General features: G+C 44.2%; 1 protein-coding gene across 7 annotated transcripts in view; it reads right to left on the bottom strand.

Moving 5' to 3' along the window:
- Positions 1-25,314, bottom strand: part of FAT3 (FAT atypical cadherin 3) — a 410,737-nt gene extending 385,423 nt beyond the window's left edge. For all 7 annotated transcript variants that reach the window (XM_061343747.1, XM_061343753.1, XM_061343751.1 and 4 more), the window contains exon 1: positions 25,165-25,314. The gene's annotated coding sequence lies outside the window, so the exon portion shown is untranslated. The remainder of the gene's footprint in view (positions 1-25,164) is intronic.
- Positions 25,315-27,731: the final 2,417 nt, after the last annotated feature.

Here is a 27,731-nt window from a genome sequence, read left to right as displayed (position 1 = left end):
TTTCTCCTTTCACTGTCAAGGAACAAAACAAAGTGGGAGTTAAGTATCTTGCCAGCAGGACAGGCATTACAGAGCATCCAGCGCACTCACACACGTCTCTCCACGCCCTGAGAATATGACACCATCAATTACCAACATTCTATTTAGCTTATGTAATTGATTTAGATACACACATAGGCCAGTAACAGTATCTTCAGAGAAGAATTTCCCCCCTGTCACTCATATAGGGGAAGAAAACAAAAATTGACATTAATTTTATTATTGCATTTACAAAGTAACACACACCAGAACAAATAATTAAAGTTTTAGTAATGCTCAAGCAACAATTTTTCTCCCTCCCTCACCATTTTCTGCACTTTAAGCAAAACACAAACAAAATCACATTCTCCATCTTGTCTCTGGCTTTTGTTGTTGTTAAGCTCTAGCAAAATCCCTTCAGGCATATTAGAATGCTGCAAGCGCATAATTAAACTTTCAACAACCATGAAGTATATCACCCTTCACAACAGGAATGGCAAAGAAAGTCCTGTACCTCAGCAAGGACCAGATCTGCCAAGTATAACACTTATCAGCCCCTGACTTGAGCTTCCATTGTGTAAATGTGTAACTAATGGTGATTAATACTAAACATATGAGATGTAATGGAAACCTTCATATACCAGCAACATCCAAAAGGATCACCAAGGTGTGCTACCACACATACACAAATCGCTCATATTCTCTGCAGGAATTTCCTGAGCTTAACAGAAGCTCCCTCTCCTGGAAGAGATAACTTCCCATCCTTCTCCCAGACAGTGAATGGCTCAAAGACAGTGTATCACACTGTCAGTGCTTTGGTCTGTGTAGTTAGCACTGCACTGATTTACAGACTCAATATGGAGGCTTTTACATGATTTCTTGTCACCTTTACACATAATCAGCCAAGGTGGATGATCTCGCACTATGCTCATGGTTCTTCCCTGCATCCAAGGAAGCTGCTGGGCACCTCTTGCATCCACCCAAAAATCCATCCTCCTGGGCACCAGAAATAAAAAGTACAGACCAAAACCAGCCAACCATGCCAATGAGTTATTTATGAACTCACAAACCTTCAGAATTAGATCAATAATGAAGTAAAATAGCAACAATGACAGGCCACTGATGGCTGCTCCTGACATCCCTCTGCTAAAAAGATTCACAGAATCATAGAAACACTGAGGTTGGAAAATACCTTTCAGATCACCAAGTCCAACCGTAAACCCACCACTAAATCACGTTCCTAAGCACCATATCTACACATCTTCTAAATACCTCCAGGTGGTAACTCCACCACTTCCCTGGGCAGCCTGTTTCAATGCTTCACAATCCTTTCAGTGAAGAAATTTCTCCTAATATCCAGTCTAAACCTGCCCTGGGACAACCTGAGGCCATTTCCTCCATCCTATCAACTGTTGTCTGGGAGAAGAGGTAACCTCCCTCCATCCTCCTTTCAGGCAGTTGTAGAGCGATAAGGTCTCCCTTGAGCCTCCTTTTCTCCAAGCTGAACACTCCCAGTTCCCTCAGCTTCTCCTCAGTTCTCCAGACCCTTCACCAGCTTCACTGCCCTTCTCTGGCCTTGCTCCAGCACCTCCATGTCTTGTAGTGAGGAGCCCAAACCTGAACACAGGACTCAAGGTGCAGCCTCAACAGTGCAGTACACGGGGATGATCACTTCCCTTTGTTACCATTACTAGCGCTGAAATCTCTCTAGTCCTACACTTACTGCCAGACTAGTTCAGTCAACATGGTGGATATAATGAAGCACAATGCACTTCAGTGTCATCTCACCATGAGAGAGAGCCTCTGCTCCACATAATCACTGTGGCACACAGGCATATCTGCAATAGTGCTCAAACAAAGGAAGATCTAAAGGCTGGGACTCAACATATCCCCAGCTTCCATTTATACTATCAACACAAATCATCTGGTCATCTCTCCTTTTCTTTGACAGCTGTAATATCTGCAATTAAAATCTGAATCAGTGGGGGCTATTTTAAGAACAAAGAAGGTATTTCAGCTGACAGATTTGGTAGGATATGCTACAGTCAGCATTCCAGCTCATTAAAACAGCTTTGCCATGGACTACTCATTCTGAAAGCGTTCTGCAACTGTATATACACAAGAACCACTCAGCACCAGCGTTAGCTGAAACCCAGTCAGCTTCATGATGTCCTCATACATGAAGGAACTTTTCACAGCAGCTCTTTGGGGTTAGGTGAATAACTGGAGCCAAGGAGCATTCAAGGGAACCACCATGATTCCTTATTGAGGGCTGGGAATAGTAATATCCTCCCCTCTCACACAAGGCATCATAGAAGCATTATTCTATGAAGTAGACACGGTCAGGAATTTGGTCCATGCTACATCCAGGAGGTACCATATGAGGTGCTCTTGCTTCTTCCCTTCTCCATGGCAGTAACAGTTACTGCTCTCCTCCTTCAAAGCCCTACACATCATCTTGAATTCCCATTGATAACTGGATCCGCCCAAAAGAATGAAAACGAGTGATAACAAACTTCAGATATACTCAAGAACCATGCTTCAACTACACTCTGAGAGCTTGTAATTCAGGATTTCAGACTCTATAAGCACATCTTCTCTGCAGAAGGAACCCGGAACAGATTCCCCAGATGGGGATGTGACATGGGGCAGACATGCCCATCTCTATCCTCTGAACACACCTTGGAGTTGTGGCAATGAGGGATTTAGCACAGGGGATGCTGCTCACGTTGATTTGAATGGAGACACACAGCCACACTACTCAGACACCAAAGTGCCTATTCTACGTCTTCACAGAGATGTGTTCGCATAAGGCCAGATGCAAACTGCCTACCACAGTGCCAGATTAAGGCATAGAGATTTATTATTTTTACATTCTTTTTTTTTTTTTTGGGAGAGGGGGAGTAAAAAAAAAAAACAACACCACCACAACAAGGAAATTGAATTCTTGAATTCTTCTCTCATTTAGTGTTTGAGCTCCTTATTCCTTTCAGTTATTTTTCCAGCTTCCCTTTGCTAAGATTTATTTTAACAATATCCAGTTATTAAATGCACCAGATAGCAGGAGACTAGAGATAAGTTTGCAAGACATGACAGTGAAGAGAATTAAAACAGTGGAAGCTGTCAGTGCACACCCAACTCCAGTGCAATGCCAAACCCCTGTCCTGCTGCAATGGCACACTATGGAAGAATAAGATACAAGCATATCCCAATGGGATTTACCACAGGGAATTTGTTTTAATACGTTGCTATCTTTCATCTTTATTGCGCTTTTATCTAAAGAAAGATTCCAACTTCCTTAGCAATGGATATACTGAACGAGCATAATGGATCAGTATCACATAAATTTCTGGTTTGTCAGGAAAGAATAAAAAATAGTGAAGCACCATGCTGCATTAAAACAGATGGCTCTTCCTCCTTGCATAGCAAGCTATCTCTTAATTAATAGATGCATTCAAGAGTTTCAGCAGCCCAAGGACTAGGGCATGGTGGCATCTTAGATGCATCTTGGAAGCTAAGAGGGAGCCATGCCCTTCTGTACCAACAATTATGTGCTACCCTAAAGCTTCTAACATGGCAGTAGATTCCTCCGTTTAGGCAACCCAGCTCCAGCCTTCATGCCTATTTAGGCATTGCAATGCTCAGTGAGCACTGCACCAGTTGGCTTTGGGCCTCAATCATTTGCATGCTCTTCAAAAAGAGTCCATGGATGCTGCCAGGACAATGGATACTAGTCAGAAGCTTTTAAACAGAGTTGAGATGGAACAGGAATACAGAATGCATCCAGACACTCTCAGAATGACAGACAGCTGATCTGATGATTCCTTAACCCAAAGAAAAATAAAATACTCATGAATTTTCATACTGCATAAAGTCATTACAAAGAGCAAGGTTGGGAGTACATGGTCTCTGCCAGCGTGGGCGTACTGTTTGGGTCCCTGTGTTTGGCACCATCTACTGCACCCATCACTTGTCTTCTAGGGAGAGACTAAAAACTGCAGCTCTGAGGAGAGGCTTTCAATAGATTAGCTCAGAAATTCTCTTTTGCTTGCAGATCATATCAATTAAGCTCAGAGCAAAGAGAAATGTACTGACTTGGGATGCAGACAGCCCAAGTTCAAGCCCCTGAACCACTTAATTCAAAGTAACTTAGGAGGAGAAAATATGTTTGAGTCAAAAAAGGCATCTTAATTACAGTACCCTGACACTTCTGATTTCATGGAAAGGAAAGCAGAGCACATTCAGACTGGTACAGAGTAAAGCCAGATTTCAATCTTTGCAAGCTACTGAAAGCACAACTGCATTTCTCCAGTTAGCTCGACACTCCCCAGCAGAGTTAGCACAGATAAGAGCACCTGGGACTAACTCAGTCTTGCCAACCTGCCAACAGCCACATTGCCCATATGTCTATATAACCTTCTTTGTCATGCTTTGCCTTTAATGCCCCTGAATGAATAATCACAAGGACTTTTTCATTGCTGGCTCAAGCACTTCTCTGATTCTTTGCCAGCGAACCAGGAAATTCATCCACTCTCTTTCAGGTATCCAGGAAAAATCCAGGAAAGCCCTGGAGAGCTCACTGGTACTCAGCTGGACTTTGCCCGAGTCTTGCTGGGAAGTAGGAGGGTTACCAGCTTGAGTGAAGGAAGAATATGGGCTCGAAACCACCACCCGCACAGTCAGCCTGAAAACATCACTTCATGCAAGCAGGGGGTTTCTCCATGGGCACAGGAGGAGTGAGATCGAGGATTATGAGCAAGCAGTAGGCAGCACATACTCTGTGACTCAGGCATGTTACCAGTGAGCTGGGTTAACCCTGCCACTTCTCAGCACTGGTCATGGAGAAGCTGCTTAGGCTTGGTGGGCACAGGCAGTACTGCTGTGCCTCTTGGTTACATCCTGACTTCTCATCTCAGGACTAGAGCTTGAAGCCAGAAAACCCAACTCCAGCATTACAGCACAATAGCTTAATCACAGAAGCAGTCCCATTGGCAGGAGGATAATAAATTGGCACAGGTGATGATATATTCTCCATCAGAAAGCCACTAGCAAGAGAGGTCAACACCATCAGCCTAAATGCTATCCATTCATGGGCAGCTCCTCATGTAAAATATCAGGAACCCATTAAAGAATTAAAGCAGTGAGAAATAAGTGTTTTGTTTGTTTCCCAAAAGATATCCCCCACTGATGTGAAGCAAATCCCATCTGCCTTCTTATAGGAGCAGCTTTCTCACCTCCAGCGATATCCTCTTCAGTGGTGATTAAAAGTGAGGAATTAAGGTAACAGTGGCAATGTATAATATGTTGGTAACAGACCAAGCACACGAGCAGAGATTGCATGATGTAAAATGAGGAAAGGCTTTTTTTGCATTACGTTGTCTCAGGTTTAAAAATATGAGGTTTTATTCATAATGACGTAACGGGTAAAGCGATTTGCCTGAATAGCCTGTGTGTGGCACCCATTTACATGAAGGCTCTGAGCATCCTGCCTCACTGCTCCCTTACCCCATGGAGATAACATGACAAAATAGCAGCTATTGATAAGTCATACACACAGGATATTCAGGGTGCAGAGGAGGAGAGGAAGAGGCATCACACTACACCTTCAGAGACACAAGTTCACTTCCCCAGAAGCTGCCTCCTGTTAATCTATCCATAGCGATAACCACACTGCATTTCATCAGAATTAGAAACTTGTTTTAACTCCAATTCAGTGATGGACTAGTGAAGTTCAGGTGGTCCCAACACCTTCCACTGCCTCATGCAAACAGGAGCCAGCACTTGGCTATTCAAAGACAACACACTGTGCATGTGTTCATTCATCTTTACAGGTGAAGCATCACGCACACCCCTGACAAAATTCATCAGGTTCCATATCTACCATAGCTCTTCTGCTGGTGTCAGATTCTCACACAGAAAAGAAACAGTTAACTCTCCTGCATTTGTTCTTGACAAGTGTTTTGGACTACAGTTCGCTATGGCACGCAATAGCCGACCTCTCCTCATCTCCTTAAGGTTGTACTGATGGGCAACACAGTCACAAAACACAATTTCACTCCTAAATCTGGCTTTATTTTCATTCGACACTATGCCAAGCTCAAATTTAAGGTTACAACGCTTTCTCCCGCACAAACAGAAGTGAAGAATAACTTAACAAACTACAAACCCCAAATGTTATTGCACTTTCCCCCTCTCAAGTCTAGCACTCCACAGTAACAAAAAGTCTGGAACATTTCCACAATGAATATATGTAAATTAATTACCCTCTTATGTTGATTGATGCAAGTTATTTTGGTTGAGAACAATGCAAGTCACCCGCAGTTTACAAAACAATATGTCAATAAAATGAGCTAGACCTGCTGAAGAAAATATTTGTTGTAGCCTAAAGCTATTTTTGCACATGCATAACCTTGAGTTAGTTTGGGAACAAAAAAATAACACCACTTCCACCTTCTGATTTGCAACTAGTACGCTGAGACTTGCTCTCCCTCAAGTACTAAGGAATCCATTAATGTATCAGACAAAAATACACTGAAGAAGGTTACAGAGAGCATATTATCATCTTTCATGATCCCAGCAAATGAGAAGTGACAAAACTGAAAAATTCACAGGAAAAGCTTTTTTAATCAAGAAAATAAAAATGCTCCAAGGCACCACGTGTTACTCTCTCAACATGTTTTCTCCTCCTTCACCCCCATTCCCCCAGGCATATTTGAATGAAGAAGAAAAAAGTAACCTGTATAAACAAATATTACTACATATATAGAGAGCCTCATTTTCCATCAAACCTTTTAAATGCTTTATAGGACCTTCTGGAAGGGCCAGAGCTGCTTGCTGCTCCAGCCTGACCTGTTATACCCACATCTACTCCCCCTGGCCAAGAAATAGGAGTCCTAGTCTTGGTCCAAGTCCTGCTGGGAAGGGCAAGAGGTGTTGGTATAAAAGGGGTTTAGGGGTTGGAGACAATCAGGGAGCAGCAGTTAAAAGTTCCTTCACGTTGTTTGATGTGTGATGTTACCTACAGCTATCACTGAGATGCTAACATCCAGGACCTGCAGATACACCACCTCCCCAGATGTGGGTAGGACAAGTCAGACCTTCGCAATGAGGAGCCCATGTATGTCTTGAAACTGCTACACAGCGATCCCATAAAAAATAAGGGCCTTGCTGGTTTGCTTAATTTAAGACTTGGGCAAACTACAATGAGTCAGAAGTACCAGAAAGCTTCCAATATGCAAATATACGCTGCAAAGAATCAAAACATTTACCCAACACCTGCTTGCTGGAGCATTTAACTCAGTCAACAGAATTCTCGGGTAACTCCCTGCTGAGCACCCAGCTTCTTGTCACTATCTCAGCTTCTGGGAATGAAGGTTCTGGGATTTCTGTCAGAAAACTGTCTCCCAGTCCTATCTATTTCTTGTGTTAACTTTCAAGAGCGAGATGGGAGAAAACTGTAAAGTTTCACATTTCTCTGCAATCCAAGTTGCTGGAGAAAGCTCACTTTGTCACCTCCTCCCTCCTTTCGGTGCTTTTTCCGGACTCAGAGCTATAGGAAATCTGATTTTATTCACTCCCCTGAACTGGCAGCATTCTGTATTATAACGGCTCTTGCGGAATAAGTCTGGCAACACTCAGTGCTGCCTGCTGCTCCCCAAAAGGACACCAGCAACAATGGGGAGCAGGAGGACCAACCACCACCCCTGCCAACCACAGAGCTCCCAGTATCAGCTGCAGAACAGATCGTGGGTCCTGATAACTTCACTCTCCAGCTGCTAGGAAAAGTATTTCAGCTGCCGATCTGCATTACATTAAGTTGTTGCCCTAGAAACATAAGTGATAGTGATATTTCAAATTCAGGCTTTAGAAAAAAGAAATATCACATTTTGCAAAAACTTCACAATTCTTGCCATAGCTTTCCTACTCCTCCCCTCCCCCTAAACTTCTTAAAAGCCCTAAAACCCAATAAATGCAAATAAAATCACAGGAACACGTGAAGAAGCCTTCCAACTTCAGACAGAGAGTAACTTCCAAGCTCTAACAATACCTGTATCTTACTGGACATCATATTGAGACCTAGCAAACTAAACCAGCTTTTGCAAAGGGGCTATATTATTTGGGTCCTATTAACGGTGGATGTAAAACTGAAACGAGATAAACACCACTTTATGCTAGCAGTCTTACCGAGTCTGTGACATTACCAAAGATCAAAAGAAGCATTGTAAGCAAGCTATTCACACTGTAAAATAAATAACAGAATAGTTAGGATTGGAGAGGACCTTAAGATGATTTAATTCCAACTCCCCTGCCATGGAAGGGGACACCTCACACTAAACAATAAATACATTTTAATGAGAAGGAAAATATCCTGTGTGTCAAGAATTAGCAACTTGAATGTGGAGCAAGTCTGCCTGACTATAATAGAAAGCAGACGTTAGAAAAATCAGATTAGCTAGAAGCTTGCAACAACAGCTCACCCTATCACTTCTCAAAGCTCAAAATACAGAAAGCAATGTAAACTAATATTTATTCTATTTCTGCAGGATACATATTTTTTCTACTCACTTCTTTATAGACGGATATTACTTCCCCATAGTTGCATTATCTCTCTGGATTCCAGAAGTTAATAAAAGTACTAATCTGAGGCCAACTCAGAAACAGGAAAAAAAAGTGTCCCTAAAGTCACCTCCCGCTTCCTCCAAACTTAGAGCAGATATATCAGAATGAAGATGCTAAATCAGAAAACCCAAAAAAGGCACATGTGACATGATGGTTTTTCATGACTTCTATAAAATAGGGAAAGCAAAGGGAAAAACCTGCAACCTCTTAAAAAAAGTACTGAAAATTTAATTCCAAGGATGACTGAATAAGTTGAAAGCTATCAGTTATACCTTTACGGGACAAAAAGCAAGACCAAAAAAAACTAACCAAAATATATTTTGGAGGGTTTTTTAACCACTGACTTGCTAAAGCTATGAAAGGCAAAGCCAGGTTAACAGTCCCAGAAAGGAAGGAAGACTTCACCCTAAGTGCAACCTGAGCTTGCATTAGAAATACCCACACTACACCAACCTAACATCCACACCAAAGCACATAATATAGTTGTTCTTTATGCATTGAGCTGATGAGGACTCCCTCCTAAAGTGGAATATTGGTAAGGAGCTGTGCTATCAACTAATGGTATTACAGTCTCCAGTCTTGCTTGCTTCATTTTCATGAGCATACCAAGTATTTTCCACTTTCAATTTTAGGCTGAGATTTTACAGTGAAGATAAAATCTCTCTCAGACAGCTTCATCTCATACTAGAAATTTTATTAGGTCACTTTTTTACTTGTTTTACACACTGCCTCCTAAAGCCAATGTTTTTGCACAAACATACTTCCAATGCTTACAGCTGGGCAAAAACCACCAACCTGATGCAAGAGTACCTAGCCTAAATAAGCTGGCACCATATAAGATGAGGGATGTTTCCAGCTGCATGCTACTACCCCAGGTTGAACACAAAGCACCCACAAAGAGGAAGAAAGGAAAAGGAAAATGTGTGTCCTTTTTATTGTAAATTTATTGCAACAAAGCCACCAACAGACAAATATGACACTCCAAAATACCAAGTTTATTTTGAGAGCTTGGTGCAATGAGGTAGTTCTAAAATCCCCCATAAGACAGGCTGCAGGGACAAAATCCAATGGCAGAAACAGACTGCTACACCCTTCCCAAGGCACCCGAGCCACATCCATACCTCTAATAATGTCTTTAATTTATAACTTGAATCAATTTATCCTAAAACTTCTGTGGATTCTTTCAGTAACTTGAAGAAGATGGGAATTGTCTCTTAGTCCCACTCATTTGGTGGGTTGACTTTCATTGCTCCTGCAACTGATTCTTCCATACAACTGTGTAATAAATGAAGACCGATTTCTTCTCCAAAACTATCCACTCTAAAATAATACACCAAGGAATGATTTTTATATGTCATACTCCTTTAGTGCTGCACCACTGTTTTGACATGCCTCTGGAAGATTCTAGAGACTGTGTATTTAAATTCCTTAGCCTGCAAAGTAACAGGACAACTAAGTTAATTTATTGACATTTTCTGTAATGTGGCATTTGAGCCCATGGAGACATTACTTTGTTGTCATCTCCACTCAAATTCTGCCTTGTTAGCGTCTAGAGAAATCAATGCCATGAAGCACTTTGTTTTTATAAGTTCATCTTCTTTCAACCTAGAGCTTCATTAATGTGAAAAGTAAACAAGTACACGGCTTGCTGTTCCTCTCCATGTTAAATTTATACAACTAAAAAAAGAAAAAAAATAGCAAAGAATGCTTGTTAATTCTGTGCATGTACCACTTATTTTTTTATTAGTGTCCCATTCAAGTTTGATGTGCAACAACCATCTTTTGTTATTTCTTTTGCACGTTGTCCCCTAAAGAATTGGGGAAAAAAAAAAAAAATGGAATAGTTGGAAAATCTGAGAAGTGCATTCGTAAGTTTTAAAATGTTCCTAAACTATTCCATTTGGGTGAAAGTCCTATTCTGTCAAAACCAAAGAAACCAACAAAATAAGTAATAAGGTTCCAAAGGTTCCAAACCATTTTCAGAACAATGGATCACTCGGGATTTCTCATCATGCCTCCACTGAAACAGCAGACTGGGCTCCCCAGAGTGCTCAAAAGTCTCATCCCACGGCTTTGTAACCACCAGTCAGCCCCAGAGCACTCTTGGCTCATCAGTACCAATGCTTATCTCAACTATTGCTGTCATTTCACCAGCATCCCACCCCTGTGCAGTAACAGTTCAGCTCCTCCAGTTGTTTCAAGTTTCCTAGATTGGAATATCACTATTTTTATTCCTCATTTAATATGCATTAATACGCATATAGCTTTGAATTTTTTCTTCCTAAAAAGGTATGGATAATACTAATAAATTTGGTTCTACATTGTAATTCTGTATTTGCATGTCCATATTCTGACCCATAAATAACTCTCCTCCTCCTTTAGTCCTAGTATGTTTCAAAAAAAGCCAAGATATACAGTCATAGCCCCCAGCAACCTGTTTTCTACACTACCTTATGTGATCCCCAGATACCATGATGACCGTTGACTCCTTTCAAGCACTTTCAAGAGCCAGAACTTCATTCATAACCACATAACTAATGAGATCTCCCAGCACAAAATGGAAGCACGAGAAAGCTCCCATTTTGCCCTGCCAAATTCCAGTCCCCCTCTTCATTATGTGCAAAATAATTGGACTCTTACCCTTGTGCTCACTGGGGAGAGGGAACTGGTGCTCATGGTGCTAACGGCTTTTTGCAGGTCCCAAATCAGGGCTCTTCAATCCCTGTGCACAGCCTGTGACCACAGCCCTGCATAGGGGGTCCCACAGTTCCTACACCACCCATCCAGTGGCGTGGGACACACACAGAGATGGTGCCACACACTAAGGTCAGCAAGCACGTGTGCCATACAGTAATTTGGCATGGCCTCAATTAATGCGCTGCAGTCCCTCCATCCATAAAACCCAAAGACAACGGGTTTGTCTGTCTCTGCATGGGAATGCAGGGCTGACATCAGCTTTATCTTTATTTCCATAATCAGAATATGAGATGTTTCCTGAAATTTTGTCTACATAGCCAGTGTCCTTTGCTTTCCACCACCAACCCCTGATTAAATCACCGCCTCTGCTTCAGTATCTTTCTTCCAACCTCACTGTGTGAGAACTGCAAGTCTGTCTAGGGTCTCTCAGCTCACTGACCTACTTCCTACCACAAAGACATGTATTAGTAGAATTTTCTTTCTCTTAATTTCAACTATTTTCTCCTTTCTTATTGCTGTTTCCCAACTAGAGTAAGATAAGTGTGCTTACCTTTGTCAACAACTTTCATCCAAACCCCACGTTCACAAAACACAACTCCCACATGCTCTCAAAAGCAGACATCTCCAGGAAAGCACATTAGCAACTGCTAACCATCATGGGTCTTCAAATTCAAATAAAGCTGTTTTAGAGACAGCAGTGACACTGTCTCTCTCTTCTACATTTTTTTTACTTATTTGTTTACCTATAAAGACTATTCTTTCACCAGAATCCTTTTCTAACAGACACTAGTGTGCTGGCACTACCAGAGGTGATGACACCCACTCAACATGGTAAGTGGGTAACCTTTCTCATCTGATTTTAGCCAGCTGGAAGTTATCTATCTAATCTAAGTTAGTCAGCTCTACTGACTTTAGTCAATAAAAGCAGCAGGAATCATCTCCCCCCAGGTGCCTTGCATTACCTGGGAGGGAAGGAAGGAAGGAATCCCACCTGGAAGTGCTTATCATTAACCATAGATGGAGCCTCTGCTACTCGTCTGGGGTGACCCTTCATAAGTGGAATTCCTTTATCTCCAGCTCTGCTGATGATAAGGGCTCAGGAGACCCTGGGGGACACCAGTTCAGAGCCTGGACTCAGGTATGCTGCATCTCTATGAAGGCTCATGGGTGACTATTGACTACCTGAAAGTCTGGTTCTCTTTCCTCTAGAGAAATACCACTTAAGTACATTTATGCTGTTATTAAGTGCCTCTTACAAGACAGGGAAAAGTAGGAGGGAAACCCTGAGTTAGATCAACATGCACAACATCCTCATCTGCATTACTTACTTTGCTACCCGTGCAGAGCTGAGCTGAGCTCATGCAATGCATAGCCAGGATGTAGCCAGTGCGTGCACTGCTGGAGGGACTTGAGAGCAGCAAAGCAACAAACTGGGACTTCTTTACTCTCTTCCTGTATGTACTCCCTCTTATGCATATAAATACACACTCTGCACAAGCACAGCCCAAGACAGTGCAAATTAAATAAAATGACAAGAAGAAAGAGAACCCCAAAGGCTGAAATCACAAAGCTTTGTTTTCAATAGAAAATGCAGGTGATTCTTGGTTCCAGCCAAACTGGATTAACAGAAAAAATGGTGGCAGCAATGGAATGTGGATCCAAACCATCTCACACAAATCTCTGTGCCATTCTGATCCTAGACAAAACCGATGAGCACATTAGATACTGGTTCAAATGGAACAAAGTGGTTTATCAGCCTATGGCAAAACAGAAAAGAGGGTTTTATCCAACACAAAAGGAGTTTAGAGGTGTGCAGCACCACCAAACCCACCTCAGGACTGGTCTCCATATCTTAAATAAAGAGCTCCCACCGCAGGAAACTATGCAAGTACCTTGTAGTGTCTTCTTCCTCTTGGGCAGAACTGCTGAGCATGGTCTGCTGCTCATCAAAAACCTGAAGGCAGCAGGGTCCCCTACCTCACACAACCACTAACCCTTGTGTGGCCATGGAGCAAGTCAGTTCATCTGCCTCTGCCTCAATTCCTGCATTCCTAAAACAAGAATGAGCAAGGATCCTGTCCTTCCTCATGAAGCTTTTTGATATTTATCAGTGAAACAAAGTACGTGTTTGTGGGCTGAAGCTGTGTCCCCAGCACGTAAGTGCAACCAAGCCCCTAGAAACGGGTGGCTGTAAAGACCAGACCCTACCAGATAGCAGCATTTCAAGGCCATTTAGCAGCATTTTGACTCATTATCAGTTATTCCTATCAAACTTCTCTATAAGCTCTCTCCTTCTGAAGGTTTATCTTCTGAAACACCCACACACTGATTACCAAGATGTACTAGATGTTTTATGGGAATACAGTAGAGAACTCTATTACTAAAATCCGAATCAGTGTCCCTGCAGTACCACTGCATGGTTGAAACTTAAACAGGGGAAGTTCAGACTAGATATAAGGAAGAAGTTCCTTAATGTGAGGGTGGTGAGGCACTGGAACAGGCTGCTCAAAGGAGTGGTAAATGCTCCATCCCTGGCAGTGTTCAAGGCCTGTCTGGACAGAGCCTTGGGCAACACGGTCTAGTGTGAAGCATCCCTGCCCATGGAATGGGATGGGATGGGGTTGGAACTACATGATCCTTTCCAACCCAAACCATTCTATGATTCTATGTGGAGCACAAGTCCATCCATTTAAATGACGCATGAGGAATTGTTACTAATCTCTCCCTAAGAGATACAGCTTTGGGACTTACTGCTGAAGGCGAGACAAACCCACTAGCCCAACACTTACATTGAAAGCTTGACGCCCAGACATTCTGAAGCGTTGTACAATGCAAGAGCTGAAGACGATAGGTAATAACATCTCTCTCCAAATGAATTAGGGAAATATTCCCTCAGGATTTCCACTTTTCCCTTCAGTTTCTCATTTCAATAGGAAGCACCCCAATACATGGCCAAGGATGGTAAAGCAGCTTCCCTGGGAGAACTGTTGCAGACTTACTTCTTCACTCCCTAACTACTGAGTTAGTTACTACTGCCTGGATTTGAAAGTCTGGATACTACAGAAAAGCCAAACGTTTAATATATTCACAATACAGCCAGCAATGAAATCTGCTCCACTCAGGGTCAAAACCCTTAGGGACAAAAGAGTTATTGGTTTTGGAAACAATGGTAAAAACCACATTTCTCGTTCCTATTTGTTGCCCAGCTGACCCACTGTCAAAGTCAGCTCATGAATGGCCATGGAAGAGACACTCAGAACTAAAAGAGAATCAGCAGAGGAAAGCAAGCTAGAAAATGGTTTTTATTTAAAATTAACAGATTGACTGATAGTTTTAAAACCCACAGTCTGGTGCATTTTTAGCTAAATCCTGTGATTTTTGTCTGGCTTGTGATAAAATAGCATTACTTCAAATGAAAGGCTCTGACTGGCAATAGGGAATTACAGTCTACAGCATTTCTGCATCTAGATCTCCATTCCTCTCACCTGCACCTGGGGTTGACCTGCTAGAATAAGCAGCTGAAGTACCTCCATTTGCAAGGCATGGCATCTGCATGATGGTTCCTTTTCAAAACCTGCTCTGTAAACAGCAGCCTCTCTGTAATCACTTTGCAAAAGGCTCTGCTCACATCTCCACCCAGGAGATAAGCTTCAGCCTTATGCTCATTGCATCACCCAAACAGAAGGGAGGAAAGAGCAAACCAACCAGCCACATCTCCCTCAGGAATAACATACAGAATTAACCTAACTTTGTAATTTTCACAGGATCTCAGCCCTATGATTTCTTAAAAGGTATGTGAAAGGGAGATAGATACACTCAAAGACTTGATTTTTCCTTTGGACGTGGAACCTCACACTGATTTTATTAAGGCATATTTGATCAAATGCCATGCCACAGGCAGCTCTGGCTTTAGAAGGCTGTTTTGATAGACCTGCAACTGAATATTACTGCAGAGAAAGCTGCCCTAAAATCCAGCCCTGAGCTGTCACTCCCATTATACCCAGAACTGTATAACCAAGCAAGGCCTTAAATTACAACCTAGGCTTACATTCTTAAATATTTGTTATAGTTACCCCTAGATACTTTGCTGTGAAACTTGATCAACGTGTTGATATATGCAGAGATTAAGTCATCCAGCCTCTACTGGCAGGGAAACGAACACTCACAAGAAGTCACTATTCTTTTTGTCTGAAATTCAAAGAATCAGATTCTAATCTCAGCTTTGCAGAGATGGATTGAAAACGACTCCATGAATGCCAAGAACTACTTAACCAAGAGGACAGTACAAACTAGGACCAACCTTCAGCAACAAATACAGCGATGCTGTCAGTACAATAAAGATAGCCCACGCATAAAGTGCACCCTGAAGGTGGCAAGTCCTATTATGAATAGCTTTAAAACACGCAAGAGCAACATTATTTAAACTCTGTAAGGATGCACCACAATAACAGCCACAATCCTTGATGTCCACAGGCACTGCACAAGAACTCCCACTCCACACAGGATAATGACCTACATAATTTCTGCTTAATGATTCTTATTAAAGCCAGTGCACATCTCCATACAACCTTTGAAGGGCACCTGGAAGAATGGCCCTGAACACAGTGTGACTGTCACAAGCTCATTGCCCAGCCTGCCTCCTGCACAAGGCTGCCTGTGCAAGTCCCCAGCATCCACCACATGTACTCTGGTTCATAAGCTCCTGATTCAGTGGAGGGCTAACCTCTGGCTCTAGAGAGCAATTTTCATCCTGATAGCAATATGTGAACAACCCTCAAGAGGCAGGGTTGACATACCCAACAGGACTTCCCAAATGAGTAATGATGCTCTTAAGACTCCAGCAACACATCAATCGGGAGACAGATTACTTTTGATGTAAAAGGCTTAGCTCTCTTCCACGCTGGCACTGAGGATGTCTCACTGTGGCTGAGCACACACTAGATGATCAGCAACAGAAGTGAAAAAGGTAAATTATGTGCACAAGAGATCATTACAGGATGCTTCAGATCCCCTCCTCTTGCCCATGACACCTCTGATACAGATGTGAGGCAGGCCAGTACACTGGGCAGATCAGCCCCTTGCAGGGTGTAAGCTGCAAGCAGACTGTGATAGATCTGTTACATGTGCAGGAGTGATGGAATGCTGAACTAGTCTTATAAATACTTTAGCTAAGTAGTACTTGTGAAGACGAGAAATTACAAAGCCAAAGGAAATCTCTCAGAAGAGTCAAGTGATGTGATGTGCACAGAGCAAAGTGATGTGGATTTCTGCAACACACTCCTTGAGCTTTTCTCTGCCTATCATAATCATGACTAAGTCAAAACTTCTGGGAATAGGTAGTAAAATTGCTATTATTATTATCACCATCATCACAATTTTTACAGATAAAACAACAAACCAATAACATAAGGGAAGAAACATGCCTAAAGTTACCAACACTTTGATAAGAGTCAAATCTGCTTCAGTCTCAGCCGGGTCCTACATACATCAGTGTCTCCCAAAATCTATGTGCAGACACACTTTCTGCTTGCACATACAGTTAGCTAATGAAAAACTAAGTCTGAAAGCACATTTTAGGCTTGTCAATCTAAGAACACCAAAGAAAGACATTAACCATGTTGTTTTAGCCATGCTGAAAGTCTCAGGTATTTAAGAGAGCTTAAAAAAAAACCCCAAACCAGCTAAAGTAAACATTAACAGAGCTACAACTGCCTATCCATCTTTCTCCTTCTCCCCATTCCCCAGACAGGTACCTAGTATAGTCCAGGACCCCAGAACTTCCATGTTCCTTTTCTCAGTCACCACCATCAGAAACCAGCACCCTCCAACTGTTTCTCTTCCCATCCTTTGCTCCTCAGTGTTCATTAACCCATGCCCAGATGTGGAAGTACTCCCTCTACTCACTCCTTACTCATCTCAAAACCCTCTCCCCACTCCCCTTCCAATTCCTCCTTAGCCTTCACACGCTCATACCCTATACTTGAAGAAGTCAGCAGTGGACCAACTCATATTTATTAATGCTCAAGAATCATTCTGTCACCAAACAACTCCACAGGGTAACAGCTTTAGGAAGGAAGACCCAAGCTGCAGCTTCTGGAAACAGCTGAGGAAGCAGAGAGAAAGAAACTGAACTCTGCATCCTGCTGCTTTAACATATATATTTTCCCCTATACTCTATTAATCTATAGGGAATCACATATGGATTAACACCTATGGGTTAATTTCCAGTAGGGCCCTTCAGGCTCTGTCTGTATTATCCATTGGCTTGCTCCAAAGCAGAGCCCAAGCATCTGTGTAAGCTGAGGACCAGGGCCCCAGCATGAAGCCAAGTGAACCTCACTGTGTGAACCCACCCAAAGACAAACCTCTGCCAAACAGATGCATCACATACTGGCATGAGTCAATTCTCCAAGCCCTGTCAGCACCACACGTGCCTCACCATCTATTCCTGACCTCACGATACGGCTGCTAAAGTACACAGAGTATTTGCTTACAGCCCTAATGATCTGTATCACAACTTTTGCTTTTTTACTAATGCAATAACCCACACCAAAGGAGCCTTATGGGCACCTTTAAATATTCCCTGCACAAACCATGCTCAGTAAAGAACCTCCCAAACAGATGCTCCCGTGCAAAGCAGAGGGAAGCGGGCCAGCAGCCTGCTGCAGGGCAGCAAGGCAGGCCAGCAATGCACCAGAGGTGATCCAAAGCTCACACATCATTTGGAGACAGCTGTGTCCACGCATGGAAGGTCAATAACAAGCCTTTAAACCCAGCTTGCTCCATGAAAATTCACAGGAACTCCAGCATTATCCAAGCTCCCAGCTCCAGGCAAGTGGCAGGAGGTGCTAGGATGCTTTCCCAGCATGCTGCCCCTCATGTCACCCTCCAGCTATACAGTATCTGATAACTTTGAGGCTTTTTGGCTGCTGCAGAGTAGCAGCTGCCTTTTCACTCTCCTTGCATCCTGGCCCTGAATGAAAACCTTCAGTTTAAAATAACAGTAGTAATAACTACTGCTACTGTTGTTCCATCCAGAGGAACATTTTCTTCTGGGTAGCAGAGGCTTTTTTTTAGGTCCAGACCACTACAACAATATGGAAACCCACTATCAAGGGCAAAGCAGGAACAGAAAATTACTTTTTCTTTCCAAAACACAAGAACAAACAAACAAACAAATAAAAAGGCTGGTCTTTTCCAAAGGAAACCAGCAATCAGGCTCCCTTCAAGATCCTAATGGTGAAGAGTGATGTCTGGATTTTGACTGAAAAATACCACAGCAAACCTCTAGAAAAAACAGAATCACAGATTCAACTAAGTTGGAAAAGGCCTTTAAGGTCAAGTCCAACTGTTCCCCTAAGACTGCCAGGTCCACCACTACTCCATATCTCAAAAGGCCTGATCTACAAAGTTATCATAGAGTCAGAGAATGGTTTGGGTTGGAAAGGAACTTAAGATCATTCAGTTCCAACACCCTGCCATAGGCAGGGACACCTCACCCTCGACTATGTCACCCAAGTCTCTGTCCAGCCTGTCTTTGAACACTGCCAGGAATGGAGCATTTACCACTTCTCTGGGCAACCCAGTCCAGTGTCTGACCACTCTCACAGTAAAGAACATCTTCCTTATATCTAACCTGAACTTCCCTGTTTAAGTTACAATGTCCACAAACAACCTCAGCTCTGGGTCTACTGACTGCCAGTGTATCCATCATATATGCACTGCTCTGTAGTGAAAATCCATAAAGCCACGGCATCCACACACAAGTTGGGAACTCCCTCTCATATGCAGTCACATCACAAAGATGCAGCCATGCAGGCAGTGACTTCACTCACCTGACTGCAGCACGAGCTGCCATTATTTAATCGCCACTTAAAGGATGCAAATGAATTTCAAACACCAGCTCTCAAAAAGAAACAAGAAAACCTCAGACATGTAAATCTCAAAATTATTAACTAATTATTTAAATATGAAGAGTCAACAAATAATTTCACCCCACAGCAGAACACACAGACATCCTCTTAAGACTGTGGGTGCGGTGATTTGTTTAGGCAATACGGGATGTAATCATGTTTAATATTAAAAGATACCAGTGCAACACATCTCATAGCAAACCTGATGTTTATATAGTCATTGTATGCAGTTGTCACTAAATGTAATCTGCATTGTCATGAGAAGTGCTCAGATGGTTTGAAGGCAAAAATAAAATGTATGTTCAATGTTATTTAGCAGTATTAATCAGCTCCTTTATTTTAAGATGTGGAACAGTTTAAGATGTAAAAATAGTTGTTCTGAAGAGGGCTCACTTTTAACCTTTAACAACATTCAAGCTCATGTAATTTCTATCGAATTGTTTGGATTTTGATTTCACTCAAGTCCTGAAGCTACTATTAAACTTGCAGCTACCTCCTCTGACTAGGCTTCCTCCAACAGCTGGAATAACCTATGGAGGCTGCAAAGACACAGAAGAAATGTTATTTACAGCCAGTTTGCACAGTGCAAGCAGAGACAAGTTGTGTTGTGCATTTCCAGGGATGGTGACAGACCATTTCTCACCAGCACTACAGGAAGTCATTGAAACTATTTTTCGCTCTCCAGGTGCTCTACCGGACCAACGTAAGGAGCTGGAAGTAGTGCAGGACATGATTTTAAGTGCTCTGAACAGCCCAAAACCAACTCCTATTACAGTCTGTGTTAAACCCCACCTGCTGCAGTAAACAGAGAAGTGAGTGGTTGGAACTAGATGATCTTGAAGTCCTTTCAACCCTAACTATTCTAGGAGTCTATGATTCTAACTCAGCCATTTGATGGCCACCTGCCTGGAAAGACCAACACATCACAGGATGGGATGCTAACCTAGATGCCTTTTGATACAGACATAAATGCACTCATACAGTAGGGAAGAAAGGAGGACTTCAGCCCAGAAGCTACCCCACGTGTTGATGCATCTCTAAAACCACCTCTGCAGCCAAGGGATGGAGCCATGGCATCAGCAGGAGCAGAGGGACATCACCCCTGCACCAGAGGCTGTGCTGCGTTGGCACGCATGGAATGATCAAGGCACTGTTCACTGATGTTAAAGGAAGTTACACTCATGCACTGACAGCTGTACAATTAGTAGTGTCATCATCCAGGAGAAAAAAAAAAAGATATACTGCTTTGTCCCAGGCAAAGCCACACGTGTTTTCCATTTCTGTTAACTTGCTGTAAGTGCCTGCAGGGTCCATGCTTTGATTTACTGTGGATGATGGGCAGGACAGGCACAGACACTTTTAGGTGTAATTATTATAGTAGCCAGGCTCATGCACCAAGAACAGCAGCAAAATCAACAACAGCTCAATAAGACAACAGGGGATTTTCCAACACAAACCACTACATCCCTCACACCAAGGTCTGCTCTTGAATCTTTTGAGAAAAGAGTGAAACCAGGTTTTGAGATCGGTGATAGCCTCGCTGCTAACCCCACTGCCATCAATTTCACCCCAAATTACTCTGTATTTTGCAGTTTTCATATGAAGGTGATCAAAAAAGAACAAGCTAAGCGCAGTGAGTCCCTCAAACCACAACATGGTGCATATTTTAGTCCAGGTCTCAACTCGGTCATCAAGTCCAAGCACTAAACAGAATGCAGTACTTAGTGTCCAGACAACACACAGAGCAAAGGCTATAATAATGGTTAGCATCAAGTCTTTGAATTGCACAAGAAGCAAACCCAGAAGCTGGAAATGTGTGCAGATCCCAGAGCAGAGGTTTGAACAGCAGCCCAGCGGGGTTTGCTTGGATCCCTCTTCACAGCACTGCCATCTTTTGCATCCTGACAGTACTAACAGTGCCCAAAACTTACTTGATCCACTCATCCAGATTTTACCATCTGACTTCAGAGTCTGATTCGATACCTGTTACAGCATCTGTAATTTTTTTATACTGGGACAAAATGAGGCCAATGCCCTTATCTAAATTACATGAGAATTAGGACTTTTTTGGTTTAGATGCATAAATTCTCATGGCAAATAAGCTAAGAGGCACTAACAAAGTATAAAACTGTTTAATATATTCTCCTTATTTAAACTTCTTACAGGACAGAAGGATGTACATGAAGACCCACTTCAGTTTTTATTTTCATTCCTTTTGTCACCATACATGAGCAAAATACCTTAAAGCCTGGGGTGACTGTACAGTAAAAGAATGCACTGTAAAAGCAATCTGCCTGCACTGGAATTACAGCCACCAAAGTCTTTCCACTGTCAAAAAAAATAATAATTCAGAGTGTCAGGACAATCCAAACACCTCAATTCCAGACAATATTTTTGTTGTATATTAACAAATCCTCTTCTATGCCACTGACTATAATAAACTGAGGCAATCATTCCTGTTGAAAAGACCAGTTTTATTACACGGCCATGACCTGGACCAGCTTTCAACCAGCACTGATTAAATGCAAATTCTGATATTCTCCATCACACATTTTCCATGTCATAAAAACAAGTATCAAAACCTTCCCATTTGTTGCTGTCATTTCACATAAAACTTTATCTGGATGCCAGATATATGAAATGTCTCTGAGAGCAGCTCACTAGATCACATCCCCATAGAAAACTCAGCATGCACAGGCTAAGGAGGGCTGAATTAATGACTGTACTGTTGCTTCACATATTGAACGTCTGTCACTGAACCGGTAATTTGCAAATGCAGAAGCAGGGACTGGGGGGTGCACTGGCTCCAGCTACTGACAGCTTCCTCCACCGCAATCTCAAGCTAATGTTGTGCTTGATCCATGCTCCTGGGAATGACTCAGGACATGAGCAACGAGACAGTCAGCATGTGTCCACACTTGGGGTTTTATTTCCACTCCTATCCGCCCTGATTTCCTTCCCAGGAAAGCTGTGCTTGTGAAAGACGCAGCATGACATCCTAAAAGACTTCTCCACGCTAACACAGTCTGGGTGAAAGCAGAAAAGCAAAAGCTTCCCCACGTCATACACCAGGATTACCAACAAGAAGGGAGTACTGCTTCTGGACTGAGCACTTGGCCCATTGTCATCTATGGCAGAACTCCCACTGAAGTCAGCGTAGCCAGGACTTCACCTCTGTCGCAGCAATTTTGACTCCCTGCCCATTCTGCCTTGGGACTTCCAGCCAGCACTGTAAAGGTCTGAACAGTGCCAGCAGCTTTTGTGTTATGAACTGCAGGCAGAAGTCGTAAAACCCTTCACATAGGCAACCAAATACTCATCAGACAGTTAAGAAATCTAAGATACTGCCATTCTATAAGGGACTCAAACCTCCATCTGGAAGTATGATGCTTCACACTGGCACACCATGCTAAACCAAACCTTATCCTAACCAACTTTCTGTCCTTCAGAAAAAAGGAAAAAAAAAAAAAAAAAAAGACTGTAAATGCAAGTGGTATGAGTGCATTTGGCATGTGTCAGAAGACATTTGAGAACTCAGCATAGAAATACATCTGTAGTGGAACAGCAGCTACAAACTGCTCCTAATAAGCAATGGCTAAACACCCTGACCCTCTCCTAATTGCTCACTTCATTGTGTTTGACAGAATCCATCAATCAGAGTACATCAGGACACAACAGCAAAACTTGATGGTAGGAATCATGACAACATAACGTGATGGAATAGCAGACCCTTGTGTCAGAAACAGAGCAAGCCAGCACCTAGGGATGTTGAGGAGTTATACCCCATCACTGCCCCGCACACATTGCACAACAGCACAGCAACAGGACAGCATCCTGCGTGGTGCCATTGGCACACACAGGCACAGAACACAGTCATCATGATGTCAGCAAATGCTATGTTAAGAATCTAGTTTAAAAAGAAGAAAGGAGCAAAAGTAAAGAAAAAGACAGTGTGATTTCCTGCATCAAGGCAAGTACAGACAACCTGCTGATTTTCTACAACACTAGCACCACCAAAGGATCAGCCAGAGGGATATCCATCGTTTCCAGCCCTGCAGTACACACTGGCTCCTACCTGACTCTCTCAACAAGATTCCAGTGGTTTTGAACACAAAGATCACACCTGTAAACTTCTCAGCAACACTCTCCAAAGACAAGCATTCAGGCTCCGGAGGGATTATTCCTCCTCTCCTTGCATCCACCACCAAGTCCCTTCCAAACAACACAACTAACTTTCTGTTCAACTAAATGATAAGCCCCAGCCATATCAGGAGGAAGAAAGGAAGCAAGAACTATCAAGGTTATTTTGCCTCGTTCTGCTTTCCCAGCTAATGCTTATATCCTTCCCACAACTGCTCCAGACCAGGAATAACCCCCCAGTGACAGCACACAGTCCGTGCAGCGACTAAGAAATGGTACAGCAGTTCTGCTCTGCACTCCCCACTCACCCTCTCCTTTGCTAAGAACACAAATCAATTTCATAAAGCAAAGCCTTTGCTAAGTGAGAGACGAATTAAAATGCCTGTGCCTGTGAAAGACATTTCTCTTCCTTTCTTTCTGCTGGACAGAGATTGGTTAAGAATCCGCAAAACGCCGATCAAATGATGCACCTCTGTAAGCCTGTCTGACAGCGCTGCAAAGGGAAAGCAAATGAGTACGAAGGAAAGCATTCATTTCCTCGAGTCTCTTCCTTTTAACCAACCTTGATGCTTTTGTGCCTCTGCCGGGATGCCCGCGCCGACTTCTCTTTATGTCCCATTTACTTGCATTTATTTTAATTGGATCTGGGACTAGGAACACTCGGCAACCCTTAATCCTCCCCAACAACAAAGCAAGGGCACGAAGCCACCACGAACAATAACCAAAAAGAAAAGAAATAGAAGGAAAAAAGACACCCACTGATGCGTTTCTCGGGGCAGCGCGGCTCTCTTTCTTCTTCCTGTAAATAATCCAGCGGGGTTCAAGAAGTGGGCAGGGGAAGCTGGATTATTGCCTCTAACAGCTTAAATCCAGGATGGGAAAGCTACGTTTAACTCCCCTTCCCACCGGAGCCGGTCCCCCACAGGCACGCACCTCACCTCGCAAACACATTCACACACAGGCGCTCGCACACGGGACGAGTTCCGGGCGTTCCGGGGCCAGTCCCGCGGCAGCAAGGCGGGGATGGGGGGGGGTGGGACCCGGAGGGGGACATCCCGCTGCTGCCCCATGGGACCCGGAGCCACCACCCCGGGCAAAGAGCGGTGGGACCGGGGAGGGACCACGGCTGCTCCCCTCTGCCCCAGAGCCCTCTATGCGAGCGGAGAAGGCAAAGCGAGCCCCCCCCCCCCCAATAATTTAGGGGGGAAAAATACTTATGTAGATACATACATAGATAAAAATGCGAAGAGGCAGGTCCTCCGGTAACATCCCTCCCTCCCTCCCCAGCCCAAGCAGCTGCAGGCAAGTCCCCAGGCTCAGCCAAGAGCAACTGCAGCTGAAGAGCAGCGACAGACACGCACACCCCCTCTTTCCCTCGCCCGCTCCCTGCGACCAAAAAACAGGCAAAAGAAGGGGAAAAAACATTAAAAAAGCAGTGAGGGAAGCACTAAAACATGAAACCTCCGCTCCTTCCCCCATGAGAGCCGAAACCCGCTGCGAGGCGGGAGCCAGCCGGGGCCAGCCGCTCGCCGCTGCACCTTGCAGGGCAAAGTGGAACGGGAGCGGGGGATGAAGTAGGGAGCGGGGGAACGAAGCGCGAAGCGAGGTCCGCACTCGACCCCGCTGCTCTCCCCGCTGAGCCGCAGCAGAAGTTTGCCCCAAGCCGCGGCCGCAGCCCTCGGTGCCCCCCGCCCGGCCCGCGGCGCTGAGTTCGCCTGAAGGAAAGTTTCTCCGCCGCCCCTCCGCGCCCCTCTCCCGATCCGCGCTGGGTACGCACCGGCCGGCTCAGCTCCGCGGGGCGCCCCGCCGCCTCCCGCTCCGGGTCTCCATGCCGCGCCGGGCGCTGCGAGGGGCCGATGCCCACCCGGCCGCCGCGCTGCACCGCACCGCGCTGAGCACAGCGCAGCCTGCCGGGAGCACGGCCCGCACCCGCCTCCAGTCCGCGGGGAGGGAGGGAGGGGGGGAGGGACGGACCGACCGCCGCCCGCCCCGGCCCCGCCCGCCGCCGGCTCCCACCGCCCCGGCCTCGGGGAAGCCGCTCCCGGGAGGTCTCTTTCCTTAGGGACTCGCTCCAAGGTCACCCGCTGCCGGAAAGGCGCCGGGCATCCCCCCCCCCGAGGTCACCGCTCCATCTCCTGCCGCCGAAGGAAGGCGCTGGCCGGGCGGGCGGTGCTGGCTCTGCGCTCACCAGCTGCGGTTCCCCCGGCCCCGTCCGGCTTTGCGCGGGTCTGTGAGCGCTCGGAGCGGTGCCGCGGGAGTTGGTATCGGCCGCCGGTAAGCCCCTTACCCCTGGGGGGAGCCCTTTCCGGGGTAGGCTCCTGGGTACCAGCGCCGTGCAACTTGTCTGGGAGCACAGTTAAGCTGCCGAGCCCTAAGTCTGTGCTTGCCTGTGACACTCTGCTGTCCAAGTCTCCAAAGAGCTCCTACCTTTGGCTTTACTTGCGAGTAAGTATATTTAGTGTCTTCAGCACATTTGAACTGATGTCCAAGTTCCCATTCTGCCTATTTTAATAGGATGTTGTGATGAGACACCTCCTTGATCATCTGTGGTTCCTTCTCTAGCGACAGAGACCAGGCCCCTGCCTGACCAGATATCTCGCTCAAGAAATAAAGATTCCTTTCACATAGTTCTCACTTTTTATTTCTTTTTCTTCAAGCAATGTCCACCTTCAGCTCTTCCGTCCTTTGCTGCTGATTTTGTTTGGTTTCTAGTCTGCTGCTCTTTCACTTTGTTCATGCCTCCCACTCAGCTGCAGATCATTAAACCAAAGAACAGGTAAGAAGGTCCCCATGAGGTCCAGCAGCGTGGTGCCCTTCACCAGCTCCATGAAACACTCTCATGCCACGGTCAATCTGCTGCTGTAATTTAGTGTGAAGGTGAAAAAGCAAGTGAGCAAACAAAACCAACCAGCAGCTCCGCACTAATCACAGGGACCAGGGTGATAATCACAAAGCATGGTCTGTGCTATGAAAAATGAGGTGGAAAATAAATACAAAAAGTTCTGATAAAATTTAGGAGCTGAAATTAAAAGTTCTGCAATCAAAGTGTGTGGCAAACACCATCTTTGTCTAAAATCTACTATAGAGTTAGTGATCTTATACCCACCACCTGGTTGCATTGGCCATGGAAGGTGATCTTATGCAAGTCACCTTTTCTAGCAGGTTATCGATTGCATTGAAAAGCTATCTGGGAGTCACAAGAAAGATCAGAGCCTCACTGTGTCACTCACTAAATAAACACAGCAAGGAGATGTCCTGTTCCAAAACCCTCATAATCTGCATCGACAAGACAAATTTAGAGTGGGAGGAAAGTGTATTATGCTGCAGATGGTACTGAGAACGAAACCGATTTGCCCAAGGTCATGCAGGAAGTCTGTGGCAGAGCCAAGAACTCAACACAACTCTCCTGAAAACCAGCCTAAAAATAGTGTTTGATAATTGCACAAGAACTCCAGAAAACACACATTACACAGATAATCATCTTCTGACCAGTGTTTTCGAGGTACTGGGCTCCATTTCATTATAATTCTCCACTGCACTGATAACTGAATGGTCACTTTCTAAATTTAAACCACATTATTTGAAAGTCCTCTATACAGAAATTGGTATCATGGAACAAAAGGCACTAACAGATAGCATCTGGGCCAACACAGATGCTTTCTGTGTGTCTGCTTCTGCTGCCCCTTCCTAAGGGGAACCAGAAGGGTGCTCAAATCTGCCCCATGTCCTTTGGAGGGAGAGATCCTGCTCCTCAAAGTAGCAGTTCCCTAGATTTGACTACATATTCCACCATCCCCTGTTTAGCCCCATCAAAATATTCCCTGGAATACAGCTTTTACTTGCTCTTAAGGCAAACCTGCCTCAGAAGGTGCCTCCCTGTGTCCTCTTCCTATCTCCGCTCCCTTTCACTGGTTTTCTTAACCAATGCAGGGGCATCCCTTGCCATGCAAAGCCCACACAACTGGAAAAAAACAGCAACATCATGCTGCATCCTTCAGGCACCCTGACTTGTCACTTAGGAAAGCTATTTACACATAGATTTAGCAAATGTTACAATGTATAAATGCTAATGTGTATTAGTAGTAGTTAATGCAGTTTTCCTTATTAATCAACTCTACCAGCATGGTAATGATTTCTGTTACTCTTCTGGAGCTTCCTCCAGCAGGGATTGAGCTCTGTTGATTAGCAAGACCATTTTGCATGTGTATAACATTTTTGTTCATCTGTAACAATCTCATTACCGTGTGTTTTTTTCTTCTCAAGGAGGTGAGCAGTTCCTGGTTTACGCTTAAGGAATAACTAGGGCAGAAGGAATTGCGTTGTCTCCCACACCACCATTTTACA

The sequence above is a fragment of the Neopsephotus bourkii genome, unplaced genomic scaffold (genome assembly GCF_033783945.1).
Source record: "Neopsephotus bourkii isolate Nb327-2 ecotype Australia unplaced genomic scaffold, CSIRO-AGI_Nbou_v1 NB_1825, whole genome shotgun sequence".
Taxonomy (NCBI): Eukaryota; Metazoa; Chordata; class Aves; order Psittaciformes; family Psittacidae; genus Neopsephotus; species Neopsephotus bourkii.
This window is presented reverse-complemented; position numbering and strand designations above follow the sequence as displayed.